Raw genomic sequence first — 16447 nt, 5'->3', positions numbered from 1 at the left:
ATTTCGGCGTAAATGTCAGCGCCGAGTGTAAGCCGTATCGGTGATGAGCGGTAGAATTGCGGATCCGCCAGCCGCATGAACTCAAAGGGCGCGGCAATCTTGGGGTCCACATTGGACGGTGGACTCAAACGAAAATGGCTTTCGACGACGGCTGCTTGTGTTGTTATGCGCGTGGACGCTCCGAATTTGCCGCGCAGTATGAGGGTGCACTGTCCATGCCCTTGGCGCTCCAATTGTAAGTCGCGTACCAGCTCCGCATCGACGATCGTGCTGGTGGCGCAGGGATCAATAATGGCCCGAACCAGGTGTAAATGCCCACGCGATTCGATTCGTACGATGGCCGTCGGCGCAATGGGCACGAAAGGCCGCATGATGGGCGATGGTGTAGCCTGGAGCAGCCGCCCTGTCCGGAAGCCTTCCGGCGTGTCGCGCGTTAGCTTCATTGTATTTTGGGCTTCAGGAGAGTATGGCGTCGATTTCTTTCGCCGTTGCTGCCTTGCGAGTTTGGACGATTTAGCTGAGTTTCGATGGGGTCCGACCTCACGGTGCCGCCAATTATTTTGTTGGTTTCGAGGTTTGTTTGCTTTCGCCGCGCTTCTTTCGTGCTGTAACAGCGGCCGGAAACTGCGCATCCCATGATTTACCGTTGACGGTCTTGTCTCCGTTTTTGCTCGCTCTTCCTCCATTTTCGCTCTCTCTTCTTCCATTTCCTCTTCCTCTACCTGCTGAGCCCAGGATTTGGCCGGCCCCGAGAGGTTGATCGACAATGCATCGTCGGACGTGTTGTCTTCGCCGTTTGTGGTCGTCTCGTCGCTTACCGGTCGACGCTCATCTAAATGAAGCGTGGTGTGGTGCTTCTCTTGGCACCTCTTGCAGCTATACTTGCTGTTACATTTGTCCACGCGGTGAAAGGGCGACAGACAGTTTGGACAGTACTTATGCAGAAGTACTGCCCGCAACCTCTCTTCTGGGGATTTTTTACGGTATTCGGCACAGATCCTAAGGCTATGATCCCTGCCGCAGAGCTGGCAAGCAACGTCGAAACGCTTTGCGCCTCTCTCTGACTTGGCCAGTAACGTTTGGTAGCGGGTCATGATCTGAAAGGATATTGGTATCATTGATCATGCCCAAATTGAGGTTAGCGGAATGTTGTTTGGGTGGCGTAAGCCAAAAAAAAATATTATCCCTCATATATTTTCGCAAGAGGAAAAAAAACATTTTATTGAAATAAAGGTTAAGGGCCATAAGTAAATACGAAGAAAAAACGGATTTGGCACGCATCCATACGATGTGGCTGGTGCTTTAGCGCCTCTAGTACATCCCTGCAAAAACGCTCTCGTCACTCCACGTAATTTGACTAGTCATTTTACCAGGTCATAGGTTATATTCCTAGTCACACTTGCATGGGCGTGATTGGGTTTTGTGAACAAATTTTGTAGGGATTTTATAATTTATTTTATGTCGGTAGATGTCGCCGAAGTAGTCCTAAAGATTTATTTTTTGGTTTGTGGTGAACTTTGTTTTCACAACAAGTGGCCTGCCACCACACGGAACGGTTAGACATCTGACTGAAAAGGTATTACAGAGTCGCACTTCCACCATTCAACATTATTTTCGACGTGTATTGTCGATAATGTTGAAATTCGTGGAATTAAGTATTTTAAATCTCGACCAAATGAATGATTGGTCGAGATATGTAATACGCGACATGTGTGGCGTGTTGTGCTCGATATGTCGTGCGGCTTGTAATGCGTGACGTGTAGTGCGTGACGTGTAGGGCGGCATGTAGTACGTGACGTGTAGTGTGCGAGATGTGTAGTGCGGCATGTAGTACGTGACGTGTAGTGTGCGAGATGATTGTGCATGAGCCCTAATGTCGGTGTTGTCGTGCATGACTGTCAAAGGAAAAGTGTAGACATTTGACATTTGTTACAATTTTTTTTTCCATTTCCTGAAACGTGCGTGAGGTTAAAATCGGAAAGTTCTTGCATTCCATTTATTTCTCGAATTTGTAATTAAAAAATCTGTGAATAAAAATGGCTTTATCTGTGCCAAAAGCACCAGGAGTAGCTCAAATGCTAAAGGATGGCGCGAAGATGTACAGTGGTCTGGAGGAGGCCGTCTACCGCAATATCACCGCTTGCAAGGAATTTGCGCAGACAATGCGTTCCGCCTACGGCCCCAATGGTATGAATAAAATGGTCATCAATCACTTTGACAAACAATTTGTCACAAGTGATGCAGGCACAATCATGCAAGAGTTGGACTTTGAACATCCTGCTGCAAAGCTAATGGTCAGGGCACTTTTAATGTGGATAATATAAGAGTGTGCAAAATTTTGGGTAGCGGTTTGAATAAATCTGAAATTGTGCATGGTATGGTGTTCAAACGCTTTGTTGAAGGTGATGTGACAACCGTAGAAAAAGCTAAAGTGGCTGTATTCTCATGCCCTGTGGACATTATACAAACAGAAACTAAAGGTACCGTTTTAATTAAGTCTCCTGATGAGCTTATGAATTTCTCTGCTGGGGAAGAGAATTTGCTAGAAGCACAGATTAAGGCGTTAGCTGACGCTGGCATTAAAGTTGTCGTCTGCGGCGGCAAAGTTGGAAATATGGCCTTGCATTTCCTTAATAAATATAAGCTTATGGCTGTGCGTTTGAATTCCAAATTTGATTTGCGTCGTCTAAGTCGTACAGTTAACGGAACTGTATTACCACGCCTTACCACACCCACAAACGAAGAGTTGGGTTACTGTGATAAGGTGTGCGTTGAAGAGTTGGGTGGCACTACTGTTGTGGTTTTCAGAAACGAAGGCAAAGATGCACGTATTGCCACAATTGTTATCCGTGGCGCCACTGATAATTTCATGGATGACATTGAACGTGCTGTCGATGACGGCGTTAACAATTTCAAATGCTTAACACGTGATGGGCGTTATGTGCCTGGTGCTGGTGCTACTGAAATTGAATTAGCTGCGCAATTAGCTGAATATGCTGATACACTTCCTGGTTTAGAACAATATGCTGTACGTAAATTTGCCACTGCCTTGGAAGTATTCCCCAAAGCTTTAGCTGAAAATTCAGGTGTTAATGGAACTGAAGTTGTTAATGCTTTGTATTTGGAACATAAAAAGTCAGATGGCAAGAATATTGGTTTTAATATTGAAACTGAAAAGGCAGATACTATTTATGTAACCAAAACCCACATTTACGATTTATATCAAGCAAAATATTGGGGATTGAAATATGCTATAGGTGCTGCAACCACAATTCTCAAAGTTGATCAAATTATAATGGCAAAACGTGCTGGTGGTCCAAAACCAAGACAGAATGCGGGCAGTGATGATGGAAATTAGATTACTGGCGCCTTAGTCAAGGCTAGATCAGATTTGCACTATTTTCTTTTATGTATTACCATTTCTCATTTAAAAAAATGTTATTTAATAATTTTATACTGCTGCTTACATACAGAACACATTGCCTACAACTTTCGGAACAAATATTACGTTCTTTTTTCATCAAATGAAATGCTTATTTATCAAAATCAATGTCAAAGTTGTACGAAAAGAGCTGTCGGGGACTAAATAGCTTACAACTTCTCCACACAAATAAATTAAAATGAACTATACAACCCCAAAGCAGTGGTCACAGATACAAACCCACTAGCTATTTATGGTGTGGAAAATAGTGCGGTAATTGATGATTATGATCTTGGGGCGTGGAGGAAAAGAGGGTGAAGGTAGTGGTATCAGTGCTCGATATACCTGACATACGATTGTTCTGGTCTAATGCTAGTGGTTTTTTTAAATCAATTCAGTGAACAAATCTGCACAATCTACCCAAGTGCAAATCTGTCTCAGGTTATCCGCAGTGTACGAATGGTCTTTCATTTTGGTTACCAACGGGTGTCGATACTGGTTTGCTTGTAATGACTTCCATGACCTTGTACGTTCCGTGGACCTGGCTGGTGATGTGGTGGGACAGATTAGTCTAGTGGACCGCTTCAAGCACCCCAAAAACCGGTAAGTCAAGTGTCTGCTTCCGCAGGCATATGGAGCAGCTGTACTTGTTATAAGTGTACAAATGGTACATCAAAATTCAGTCCATACATGTCCAACACCAATACAAGAGGCTGCTGCATATGGCTTTGAAATGGAATTGACATGCTTAAATGCACCGGAATGCTATTTACCAGTTTGCCTAAAGAGTTGAAAGTAAAACGTGATTTTATTAATGAATTTTTTCATTTCTTTCCTCTAGCGATCCTGACACCGATAGGGAGACCCTTTATTTGGCAGTGGATGATTTGGGTCGTTATCTTCGCGCAGAATATTCAGAAGACATCTACAACTTCTTGGCATAACGCGTCCCTTTGTCGCCGCAAGGTAGAAGAGATTTATCCACCAGAATTGGCGAAATCGCCAATGTTGCAGATGGCGCATGCCAAAAATCAGGTATATTACAGCATGAAGTTGCTTTTCCTTTTGTGGTAGGATGTTCATTTCATTGTTTTATAGTAGTAATCACAATTATTAATCCAAAATGAGTTTGTTGCTGTTATATGTAGGCACTCATTTTGGAAAATATCCAAAATATTTCGGCGGTCAAAAAAAAATTAAAAATTTTTTAACAAACAACAAAATCTATTAAAAAAAGCACCAAGAAAGATAACTATCAGTGTTCGTTATAATTAGAGTAAAAACAAACTGTCCTCAACCAATCATTGCTAATTTTTCGAAGTATTCAGCTGAAGATGGAAACTATAAAGTCATCAGTATGATACTATGCCCTGTCTGCATCAGATAGGCAATCACTTTATGAAGCATACAGGTTTTTTTTTTTTTTTTTGTTAACATCATGATTCATTTACATAAAAATGACTACGCGTAATATTCAAGTACATAATCTTAATGTAATTGTGATTTATTAGTAAAATACAAGAAATGAAGTTTTGCTATATTACGCCGAAGACATTTCCCTGCGATTAGGTTAGATAGTTAATTTTGAAACCAGAGTCTTAAAAGTGTGAAATCGTTTGAAGTTTTAAATCATCGATTCAAGAATGCTGTTTCTTCATTCAATCACTCCTTAGTCAGGAATCTGGCTTACTTTTAATTAAAGTCAATTCAAGACATCAGCACAAATATTTAGTATTGTCTGTGATTACCCGTCTTTTCGTTATTTAAATAGTAATAATCCACAAAGAAGTTAACTGGAAGAGGATTTTTATTGAAATTTGCCTAAGAATTGAATAATAAAGAAGCAAATGAAAAATATTTCAACATTCCCATTCCGAAAATTGTCATCGTTCTAAACAGGTGTTGCCAATGTACCATATGAAGGGTACTGCATGAGAAAGTACTAACCTACATTCGATCGTCCTTAATTGGTGATTAAACAATTAGGTAAAGGGCAATTCATTATAAAGCTCTTAATAAAAGTTCCCTCATATACTCTTCTTGGCGGTATATGGTGCTGGCCAGATGGAACACGGTATCTTTACTGGTTTGTGGGTAGGCAACTTGCAAGAGTAATACTATTCTATATTTTCTAAGAAAAAATATTCTTTTAAACACAATATTTGTAATTACAGTCAATTAACGTAAGCTCTCCATTTATACCTTTTCTGGATCTCGGTGAGATATTCCGATTTCCATCTTTTGCAAAAGGTTTGATGAAGGGCTTTCATCTTTTGCCATCGGTTTACAATGGAGGCAGGGTTTTCACTACAGTCGAGTTCAGGTGGAGCTAAAAGATGCCCGCCTACGAGGAAATGGCCTGGAGTAAGCGGCTCCAGGTCGGAAGGGTCGTTGGATGAGGGACTTAGAGGTCTCGAGTTGAGGCAGGCCTCAATTCGACATAAGAGGGTTGTAAACTCTTCGAGAGTATATTTATGATCGGACGCGAGCTTTTTAAAGTGGGTCTTAAAACTTTTTACCCCCGCTTCCCACAAACCTCCCATGTGAGGAGCGCTTGGCGGTATAAAATGCCATTCTATAATGTGATGGCTATATTTAGTCAACGTTCCGTCCCTTGCTTCACGCAGAAATGCTTTAAACTCGGATTGTAAAGATCGAGAAGCTCCGACAAAGTTAGTACCATTGTCGGAGTAAACGTTTTTTGGACAGCCTCGTCTGGATACGAATCTGGCGAAGACAGCTAGGAAGGACCCGGTACTAAGATCGTTTGTCGCTTCTAGATGGATGGCTTTCGTCGAAAAGCAGACAAACAGGCAGACGTATCCTTTCGAAATTCGACATCCCCTCCCTCTGTAGGATTTTATATCGAATGGTCCCGCGAAATCTACCCCGGTGTTGGTGAAGGCCCTAGAAAAGGTGGTGCGCTCCTTCGGAAGGATCCTCATAAGTTGCGTTTGTGTCCGCTTCCTGTAAATAGTGCAGACTTTGCAGTTGTGGATAACCGACCTTATCATTATTTTAACACGTGGGATCCAGTACTGAGTGCGGATATGACGTAGCATCAGCTGGTTCCCTCCATGCAGGGTGGTCTCATGAGAGGATTGGACTATAAGTCTGGATAACCTGCAAGTGTAAGGAAGAATAATGGGATGACTTTCATTATGGGACATGTCTTTCGATGCCCCTGTCCGCCCCCCAGTTCGAATGATGCCTTCTTCATCTATATATGGGTTCAGGGGTAAAATCTCACTCTTCCCATTTATAAGTTTTCCTGACTTCAAATTTGCGTACTCTTCTTGATAATGTTGCCTCTGGCATATTGTTATCAATCTTCGTGTTGTTTTTTCTATTTCGTCAGGAGCGATCGAATGAGAATCCCTTTTGAAGGAGGATTTAGTTTTTGGGTGCGTATTCTGGAAAAACCGAAGAATATAGGATATAACCCGCAAGGCCCTTGGTAAATCGGAAAACCTATCTAGAATATCAAAGTCATTTTTGACCGAAGTTGTATGAACTTTCACCCTCTTTTCCTCCATATTCGTATTGTAATCTTCTTCTTGTGTTGGCCAATTTTCGTTGTCTTCTTGTAACCAAGAAGGTCCCTGCCACCACAAAGAATTGTTGATTAGGTCCGAAGCGTAGAGGCCTCTGCTCGCCAAATCTGCAGGATTTGACGCGGAGTCTACGTGCCGCCATACTTTGTCTCCTACTTTATCGATGATTTTAGTTATTCGATGTGCCACGAACGTTGACCACGAACATGGTGGTTTTCGGATCCATGCCAGTACTATAGTCGAATCCGTCCAAAGGGTTACTTTAATGTTTGAAAGTTGCATATTTTCTATGGCCGACTCTATAATTTCTGCAAGTAGGACTGCGCCGCAGAGTTCCAGTCGTGGCAATGATATGGTTTTGACCGGGGCTACTCTCGTTTTGGCCATCAACAGGTTGGTGAAGACTTGATCCTTTGTTGGTACCCTCAGGAAAACAGTGGCGGCATATGCTTTTTCCGAGGCATCGCTGAATCCATGTATTTCGACATTGTCCTTCAATGTGTAGTGAACCCATCGCGGTATGCGTATATCGTTGATCTTTTCGTAGTCCGTCATGAATGATTGTCACCGATGTAGAGTAGTTTCAGACACATCTTCATCCCAGCCTGTCCCTTCCAACCAAATATTTTGCATTATTATTTTGGCTACAATTACGACTGGTGCCAGCCAGCCAAGAGGGTCGTAAAGTTTTGCGATCGCAGAAAGTATTGACTTTTTTGTTACGGCGTGGTTATTGTCAAAGGGTTTCGCTGTGAAGTAAAAGTAGTCGAAATGGGCGTTCCACCTGATACCGAGTGCTTTTACCATGCTGGTGTCTTCAAACTCAAGAAAATCCTCGCTTAATAGGTGTTGCTTCGGTATACCCTGTAGGATTTTCTTGCAGTTGGACGTCCATTTTCGCAATGGGAAACCTGCCGATTGCAATGCCGATGATATTTCGTCCCTTGCCTTGATTGCAATTTCGATGCTGTGTCCACCGGCGAGTACGTCATCAACGTACATGCAATTTCGCAGTATATCTGCTGCCATTGGATGCGATGCCTCCACGTCATCAGCTAGTTGGTGCAGCGTTCGAATCGCAAGATACGGAGCACAATTAACCCCAAAGGTTACCGTTTTCAATTCATAAATGTTAATTGGGTTTTTGGGGCATTTGCGAAATATGATTCGCTGATATTTTGTTTGGTCTTCACTGACCCATATTTGGCGATACATTTTCTCTATGTCGCTGTTAAATACGTATTTGAACAGCCGCCAACGTAGTATAAGAACTGTCAGGTCGGATTGAAGAATCGGACCTGGATATAAGGCATCATTTAGACTTTTGCCATTAGTGGTAGGACAAGATGCATTAAATACGACTCTGACTTTTGTCGTTGTACTTCCCTCCTTTATAACAGCATGGTGAGGTAGGAAGTAACAGTCATTTGAGTCTGGCGAAATATTGCCTATTTGTTTCATGTGCCCTAAGGTTTCATATTCGGATACAACTCTATTGTATTCCGTTTGGAGGACTGGGTTTTTCGCTAGTCGTGTCTCGTTGCGATAGAATTGAGAACACGCACTTTTTAATGAGGGGCCTAGGCTAAATTCTTTCCTAAAGAGCAAGGAGACTACGTATTTGCCATCGTTGTTCCGAACTGTTGTAGATTTGTATAGCTCCTCGCAGTAAGTATCATCTTTATTGATGCTCCTCTTCTTTGGAATTTCCTCTATCTCCCAAAAGGCCGCCAATTGTTTATCTAAAGTGACCTCATTGAAATATGAAACTAGGGTCTTATTTGTATCAACCGCATCTGTCCGGCCTGTCAAAATCCAGCCGAACACCGTTTCCTGTGCTTTTACTGTGTTTAGCACGTCCTTCCTGATACCGCCTAGCATAATTTGGGGGTATATGTCTCCGCCCAGAATTAGATCGACTGGCTCATTGACAAAGAATCTTTTGTCAGCCAGTACTAAGTCAGGGAATGCTTGCCTAGTCATTGCATTTATTCGGCAAGTTGGAAGATTCCCTGTCAGTTGTGGTAAAACCAGCATGATCGTATTGATCTCGATTAATCGGTCGGTTGGTGACCGCAGTTGTATGTTGCACGCTTCTTTTACTTGTGCAGACATTGTATTATTGATGCCCGAAACTTGGGCATGCAGGTGTTTGGATGGCAGATTAATTCTGCGCTTTAGTTTCTCGGTAATGAATGAACATTCAGATCCCGAGTCTATTAGGGCTCTCGCCGAATAGTCAACACCATTAAAATGAATCTTGACCTGAGCTGTCCCTAGTAATACCCCTTTATTTGTGTTTGCGAAACATGAGTTCACATTATTAATCGGAGCGTTTTCTCTTTCAGCATTGCGTCGTATTTGAGCTTCCCGTGAGGTAGATGCTCCGATAGTGTCGGAAGTATTTGTTGGTTTTGGCTGATTCGAAATATGAAGCAGCGTATGATGTCTTAAATGACATGTGGCACAGTTCATTTGGCTGGTGCACTTTGTCACCGAATGGCCAGCAGAAAGGCAGTTTATACACCCACGGCTGCTCTTAATTTGTTCAAACCGTTTATTGGGTGTTAAACGTAAGAACTTTTCACACTTTGAAATTCGATGTGCAGGACTTTTGCACATCTTACACGTAGGTTTGGCTGTTGTTGCACTTGCCTGGTAGGACCCTAATCGTTTCGACGATGTATCTTCCGAGGAACGAGAAGCATGTGGCTTAGAGGGTTTTGAAACCGTATCCCCTCTTATATCTACCACAGTTTCCAACGTTTGGAATCTGCTGGATAAGAATTTATCCATATCTGCCCATTTTGAAATTTCTGTTTTATTTTCTATGGTTTGTTCCCATAGAGCCAGTGTGGTTTCTGGCAGTTTTGTGGAGCACAAATATGTTAGAATTGCATCCCAGTTTGATATGTCAATCTTGTGACATTGAAGCGCTGAGATACAATTGTTTATTTCACGTTGCAGTTTTTTAATGGAGCTACCGCATTCGCTCTCAACTGCTTTTAAACTAAAAAGAATTTTTAATTGGGCATTGACCAAGATACGTTTGTTTTCGTATCGGTCACATAAATTTTTCCACGCTGTATCGAAACCGTCTGTTGTTAAGGAACACCGTTCAACTATCTCTTTGGCCTCCCCTTGAGTTTTTTGCCTTAAATAATATAGTTTTTGCACTGCATGGAGTTTACTATTATTAATATATATGGCAGTGAACATGTCCCTAAAAGACGGCCATGAAATATAGTCACCTTTGAAAATATCCGTATCACATGCTGGCAGGCGCACATGATATTCCATATTATCTGAGACATCTACTTTCTTATCTTTCTTTTCAAAATTTTCCAAAAGCTCAGCTATTGCCGCCTGACACTTTAGGAAGCTGAAATAGCACATTTTATGCTTCTTCTTGATAGCCGATAAGTCCTTTGAATCAAGCTCTGATGAACCTAAGAGCTTTTCGTATGTCACCTTCGTAGCTTCCCACAGAGTTTTTAACTCATCCCTTTGGTATATTAGGGAGTGTTTACTGTGTTGTGAAGGTGACATGTCGTTGAAGTCATTTTCATACTCCGTCACTGCATCTGCTTGGCGTGTATAGGTATCCATTATATGAAAATTTATTGAAGTATTAATTGATTAATTGCCTTTGCAGAGAGTATTGAGTGAAAATGAACTGAAACGAAGGACTGTGTTTGAGAGAGATCTCTCGAGGAAGTGGCCTCGAAGCTTGCGAGAAACCTAGGAATTAATTTAAAGAATGTGCAATTTTCGTGGTGGCAACGGCGCGCACCCACGTAATTATTCAAAGAATGCTCTAATGCAGATGTGCCAATGACTTGTGTAAGCCAATAAGTAATGGCTAGTGAAGAAAGTGGTGTTAGTGAAAAAATAAAGAAATGTATGAACGTTCGTTATGGACTTTTTGGTAATTTAACCAAGGGCTGTGATCTTTTGTATCGCAAAAAATTAGATCAGTCAAAAACTGATTTGTGTATTGCCGCAAGTGAAAAATAAAAATAATTCAATTTTTAAAAAATTGAACAGGAAATAAGCCTTTTGGCCACCCAAACAACAACAACAATATATGTGTATGTAACTAAGTGCACTTTGTACTATAGCACCAAACTAAATTGCAAACTTATTGCCCGTGTAAATAAGTGCAAGTGATTTTTATGTGGGAGAAAATTTTATTTAATTAAATGTGCGCCTAAAATAAATTTACAGGTTTCTGAATAAGCAACCTTAACAAATCGAATTTTTGTGCAGTGGATTAAATTAATTTTTTCAGATAAATCCTGCAAAGGTGAAAATCGAAAAGTGACGCAAATCGGTGTTTGAGGTTATGTTAACCTTTTAGAGCAGTGTTGTGCTACCTTGAGCTGTGTCCGGAAAATCTTACCGCTGGTGGGGGATAGTTCCGGATAGTCACAAGGCGTGTTGCACAAACTTTAAATAACTGCGTTAAGCGCCTTTTTTCAAATTTTTGCACAAGATGAAACTTCTCACTTCACGGAAAAAAAACAAAATCACTTGCACTATTACATATAAAAAAGTCACTTTGTAATTTGTAATTTTATTTTGTGAAATTTTATTAAAAGTGAAAAGGAAAACCCTACCTAGCACGGAATACTTTCAACCACGTACCTTTATTAATTCGTTGATCCGGAGTACTCGAATGTGAATTAAATTTTGTTGTTGGATGTTTCCAAAATGTACCACCAAAATGTACCACCAAAATTTATCAGTTGTTGTATATTGGATATAAATCGCTGGTATCACCAAGAAAGTTGTATTATTTGCTGTTGAAATTTTTGGTTTTTCCTGTGTATTATCACTTCCTTGCTTTAGTGCCTAGAGAGTTGAGTGGACTGTAATTGTGTGACTGGTTCTCTTTACCGGCGCGGTAAGGACCATGAACAAATGCGTGGTGGCAACGGCGCGCACCCACGTATTTGTTAAAGATTAGGTTAAGGCGAAAAAAAAAGGAAGAAAATAAAAACACCAAAAGGATTTCGTATTAATAAAGAGAATTCACAGAGTGCTTTTATTTATATAAATACAACAAGTGTTAAGAAAAGGTTTAACAAATGTTGTGGAAAATGATATATATGTGAATATAATTTTGAAAAGTTGAACTTACGTGAACGGGCGATTACGTGTTCCTTTGCTGGCTGCTGGATTAAAAGAGGACGAGCCTCTTTGCAACATGAGCCGATGAACCCGAGATACAGCTCCTTCGTTGGGTTTCCCGGCAACAAAGTTGCTATACCGCGGGCTCACAGCGGTAAAAATCTAAGATACATGCGTACTACCACTCACACATGCCTGTGTGTATTAGTGATCACAAGCATATGCGGGTGGTAGTAAACGAAGGAAAGAAGAACGTTATGTTACGAGGGAGGGGAGATATATTTAGGCCTGTGGCCTAAACACACTCTGATTCAGGAAACAGCATCGCTTCTGTGTAAGCCAGCGTTCAAAGCACGCCGTGTGGAGGTAGAAAGGCCAGACTGGGTGAACACAATATTGGAGGCGCGGAAAGGATCGCAAAAGCGGAGTGGAAGGGTTATCAAATGCTTCAAATGCGGGAAGCTCGATCACATTACATGTCATTGCGATCTTGATCCTAGTGGTTTCAACAGCATGGGTGGTCTTATAACAAAGCTGGAGAGGATGAGCAAGAGCGAGTAAAATGTAGAGATCGAGAGCTAGCTCCAGCTATTGAATGTCCTCTGATATCTGTGTCGCAAATTGGAAGGAAATCAAGCACTCTTACCGCCAGGGGGAATGTGGATGGCAAGGAGCGTGTACTGACTGTAGATACGGGCGCATCTCACTCCTTAATGCGGTCTGAATTGGTCAACAGGAGAGTAAAGTCATTACCTGGAGCAAGGTTGCGTACGGTCACTGGCGAGTATAACCAAGTCCAGTGAGAAGTGATCTGTCAATTCTTAATTGGGAAGGTTATGGTTCTACACAAATTCGTTGTGGCGGAGATTGTTGATGAAGTCATATGGGGAGAGGACTTCTTAGTTGACCATGACATCAAGATTGATATGCAGAGAAGAGTAATTAGATATAAGAACTTGAATGTGCCACTTAATTTTGGCTACGAGAAAGGCTACAGCAGTAAACGAGTGCTGGTGGAAGAAAGTCAGCAAATACCAGCAAAATCAGAAGCAGTCATCTGGGCAAAGATTGATGGAGATTGTGGGACAAACAAATTGTGGGTTGTCGAAGCAGCAAACAAATCAGCACCGAACGTACTTGTAGGAAAAACTCCGGCTATGACAAAACAAGATGGACGTATTCCGGTAAGAGTACTCAATGAGTTCAAGTCACCACTCAAACTGACAAAAGGAGCTATATTGGGAAGACGCCAAGAGGCAGAAGTAGTTATTAACTGTGAACAGCTCCAGGAACACGAGAATTGGCCAAGACAACAAAATCTACATGAATTGAGAAGTTTCCTTGGGCTGTGCACATGTTACCGGCGATTTGTACCAAATTTTGCCAGCATAGCCCATAGCCTCCACGAGCTAACAAGAAAAAATAAAGCTTTTGAATGGCAGAAGGAGCAAGAAGTAGCTTTCCAAACATTGAAAGAGCGTTTGTGCACTGCCCCAATGTTGGCATATCCGATTCCAGGAGCAACGCTTATTCTAGATACAGATGCGAGCGGTTATGCTATATGAGGCGTTTTGCCACAACCGGTTGATGTACAGGAGACAGCCGTGCAATTAGGAAACCAGATAGGTAGAGTGCATTAAACATTTTCACAAATACCTCTACGGTCAGCGATTCCGCGTCAGGACAGATCACGCTGCGTTGGAATGGCTTCTGCGGTTCCGTAATTCGGAAAGACAATAGGCACGGTGGGTCGAGCGGCTACAAAGCTATGATTTTTCCATTGAGCATCGGAAAGGTAGTACGCATGAAAATGCCGATGCAATGTCACGAAGACCATGTAGTTTGGAATGCAAGCACTTTTCAAAGGCCGAGGCCAAATAAGATATTATAGATGTCCGGCTAATGACTATAACATGTACGGGTGAATGGGACAAGGAACAACTAAGGAAGTGTCAACTAGAAGAAACAGATCTATCACATGTTATGCAGGGGCTCGAACGAAACGAAATACCAAATAGAGAAGAGATGTCAGCAGCGAGTCCCATTGCGAAGTCATATTGGGCACAGTGGAACAGTTTAGAATTGATATCCGGTTGCTTGCATCGAGTATGGGAGAGTGAGGATGCCCAATGGAAGAAGAAAACGATAGTTGTTCCCAGAAAGAGGATTCCTGACGTGTTCAGCGAGCTGCATAATAGTCCAAGCGGAGGTCATCTTGGAATCACGAAGACGCTCGAGAAGATTAAACAGAGATTCTATTGGGTTAGTTGCCGTCAGTCGGTCACGCAGTGGAATGCGAAATGCGAGGTTTGCAGCAGAGCGAAAGGACCCAAAACCCGAAGTCATGGCCAGATGAAGCAATATATTTGAGGTGCCCCATTTGAAAGGATCGCCATGGATATCGCTGGTCCATTTCCTACTAGCAACCGCGGAAACAAATACGTACTGGTGGTTTTGGATTATTTCAGTAAATGGCCAGAGGTATACTCAATCCCAAACCAAGAAGCGGAAACCGTAGCAGAAGTAGTTACAAACGATTGGGTTGTAAGGTATGGTGTACCAATGGAGTTACATTGTGACCAAGGCAGGAATTTTGAATCACCTGTGTTCCAAGAAATGTGTAAGAAGTTGGGCATTCGAAAAACACCGACAACTGCATTGCATCCTCCGTCCGATGGTATGGTGGAACGTTTCAATAGAATATTGGGAGAGCATTTAAGAAAAGTAGTAGACAAGTACCATAAGGAGTGGGATACACACATATCATTATTCTTGATGGCTTACCAATCGAAAGTGCATGAGACAACAGGCCAAACTCTCACAAAGGTAGTTTGTGGCAATGACCTTCGACTGCTTGCATATTTGAAGTATGGAATACATGCCGATGTGGAGAGAAATGTCAAGAAATCCACTGGTGTCCTGGAAGAAGAGCTGAGAGAGATACACTATCTGGTAAGGCAACGAGCACAGATTATGAGTGACAAGATGAAAGCGAGGTACGATAAAGCAATTAATTCGGAAGGGTTTCAGGAAGGAGATTTGGTGGTACTAATACAAACCACAACGAAAAAAAGGTTTTTCCCCGAAATTGCAATGTAACTGGGAAGGCCCATACAAAGTTGTAAAACGGATCAACGATGTAGTGTACCGCATACAACCCATTGCCAAACCACGAACCAGAATGAAAGTGGTTCATTTGGAAAGGCTACCACCGTTTAGATCGAGAGATTTGTCTGATCGGGACGATCAGTGTTAGGTGAAGGGCAATGTGGCGAATATTAGTGACACTAAGTGATACTCACTCATGGCGGCCACCGTGGTGTGATGGTAGCATGCTCCGCCTATCACACCGTATGCCCTGGGTTCAACTCCCGGGCAAAGCAACATCAAAATTTTAGAAATAAGGTTTTTCAATTAGAAGAAAATTTTTCTAAGCGGGGTCGCCCCTCGGCAGTGGATGACAAGCGCTCCGAGTGTATTTCTGCCATGAAAAGCTTTCAATGAAAACTCATCTGCCTTGCTGATGCTGATCGGAGTCGGCATAAAACATGTAGGTCCCGTCCGGCCAATTTGTAGGGAAAATAAAGAGGAGCACGACGGAAATTGGAAGAGAAGCTCGGCCTTAGATCTCTTCGGAGGTTATCGCGCCTTACATTTATTTTGTATTTAAGTGATACTCACATCACTAGTCTGATGCTAAGTAAATGAAGCCACAGCAACAATAAAGCAGGCAGTCACTTGTATCTACATAAACGAATCAATCATTATGTCTACACATATGTACGTACACGCAGCGGAGAGAGACGCACAAACACATGCATATATCTGAGATACTCCCAAAAGTAGGAAATTATCTGTGGAAGTATCACTAACATATACACGCGCATAAGAGAAACTATAACGTGCATCTGTAGTTATGTTATAGCTGGTAATTTTATAGCTGGTAGCAAATTCTAGAAACAGAAATGCTTAGAAATATGTCAACGAGGAAACCAAAAAGTATAAAAGCAGCAGCAGCTGAGGCACGACGAATCAGTTTGATTTAAGCAAGCTAATAGTTGTGAAGATCAGTGTCATTGTGAAGTGCTTTAATAAAAGCCATTTTGTATTATTGAATATTGGAGTTATTTATTCAACAGTATAGCAATACGAACGTTAGTAGAAGGTTGCAAATAAGCGGAATTTCCCTAAATTCGTTGCAATATCTATTTGGTTTTCCAAATGTCGAATGTCTATAATTAATGTTTCAATAAATGTATGACTCTTTCTGTCCGTTATTGGAACTATGAACAGATGTTTACTTAATTTATCAATGAATGTAAAAAATATTTGTTTTTCT

The 16447-nt window shown here is 41.7% G+C and overlaps 1 protein-coding gene and 1 pseudogene across 1 annotated transcript in view; both read left to right on the top strand.

Moving 5' to 3' along the window:
• The window catches only part of LOC137235367 (nuclear factor 1 B-type-like), a 957540-nt gene that overhangs the window by 373403 nt on the left and 567690 nt on the right, over positions 1-16447 (top strand). The window lies entirely within an intron of this gene.
• LOC137235427 (T-complex protein 1 subunit theta-like) lies at positions 1961-3820 on the top strand (annotated as a pseudogene).

This window comes from Eurosta solidaginis, chromosome X, assembly GCF_040869045.1.
Source record: "Eurosta solidaginis isolate ZX-2024a chromosome X, ASM4086904v1, whole genome shotgun sequence".
Taxonomy (NCBI): Eukaryota; Metazoa; Arthropoda; class Insecta; order Diptera; family Tephritidae; genus Eurosta; species Eurosta solidaginis.
Note: the sequence above shows the minus strand (reverse complement) of the source record. Positions and strands in the feature narration are given on the sequence as shown.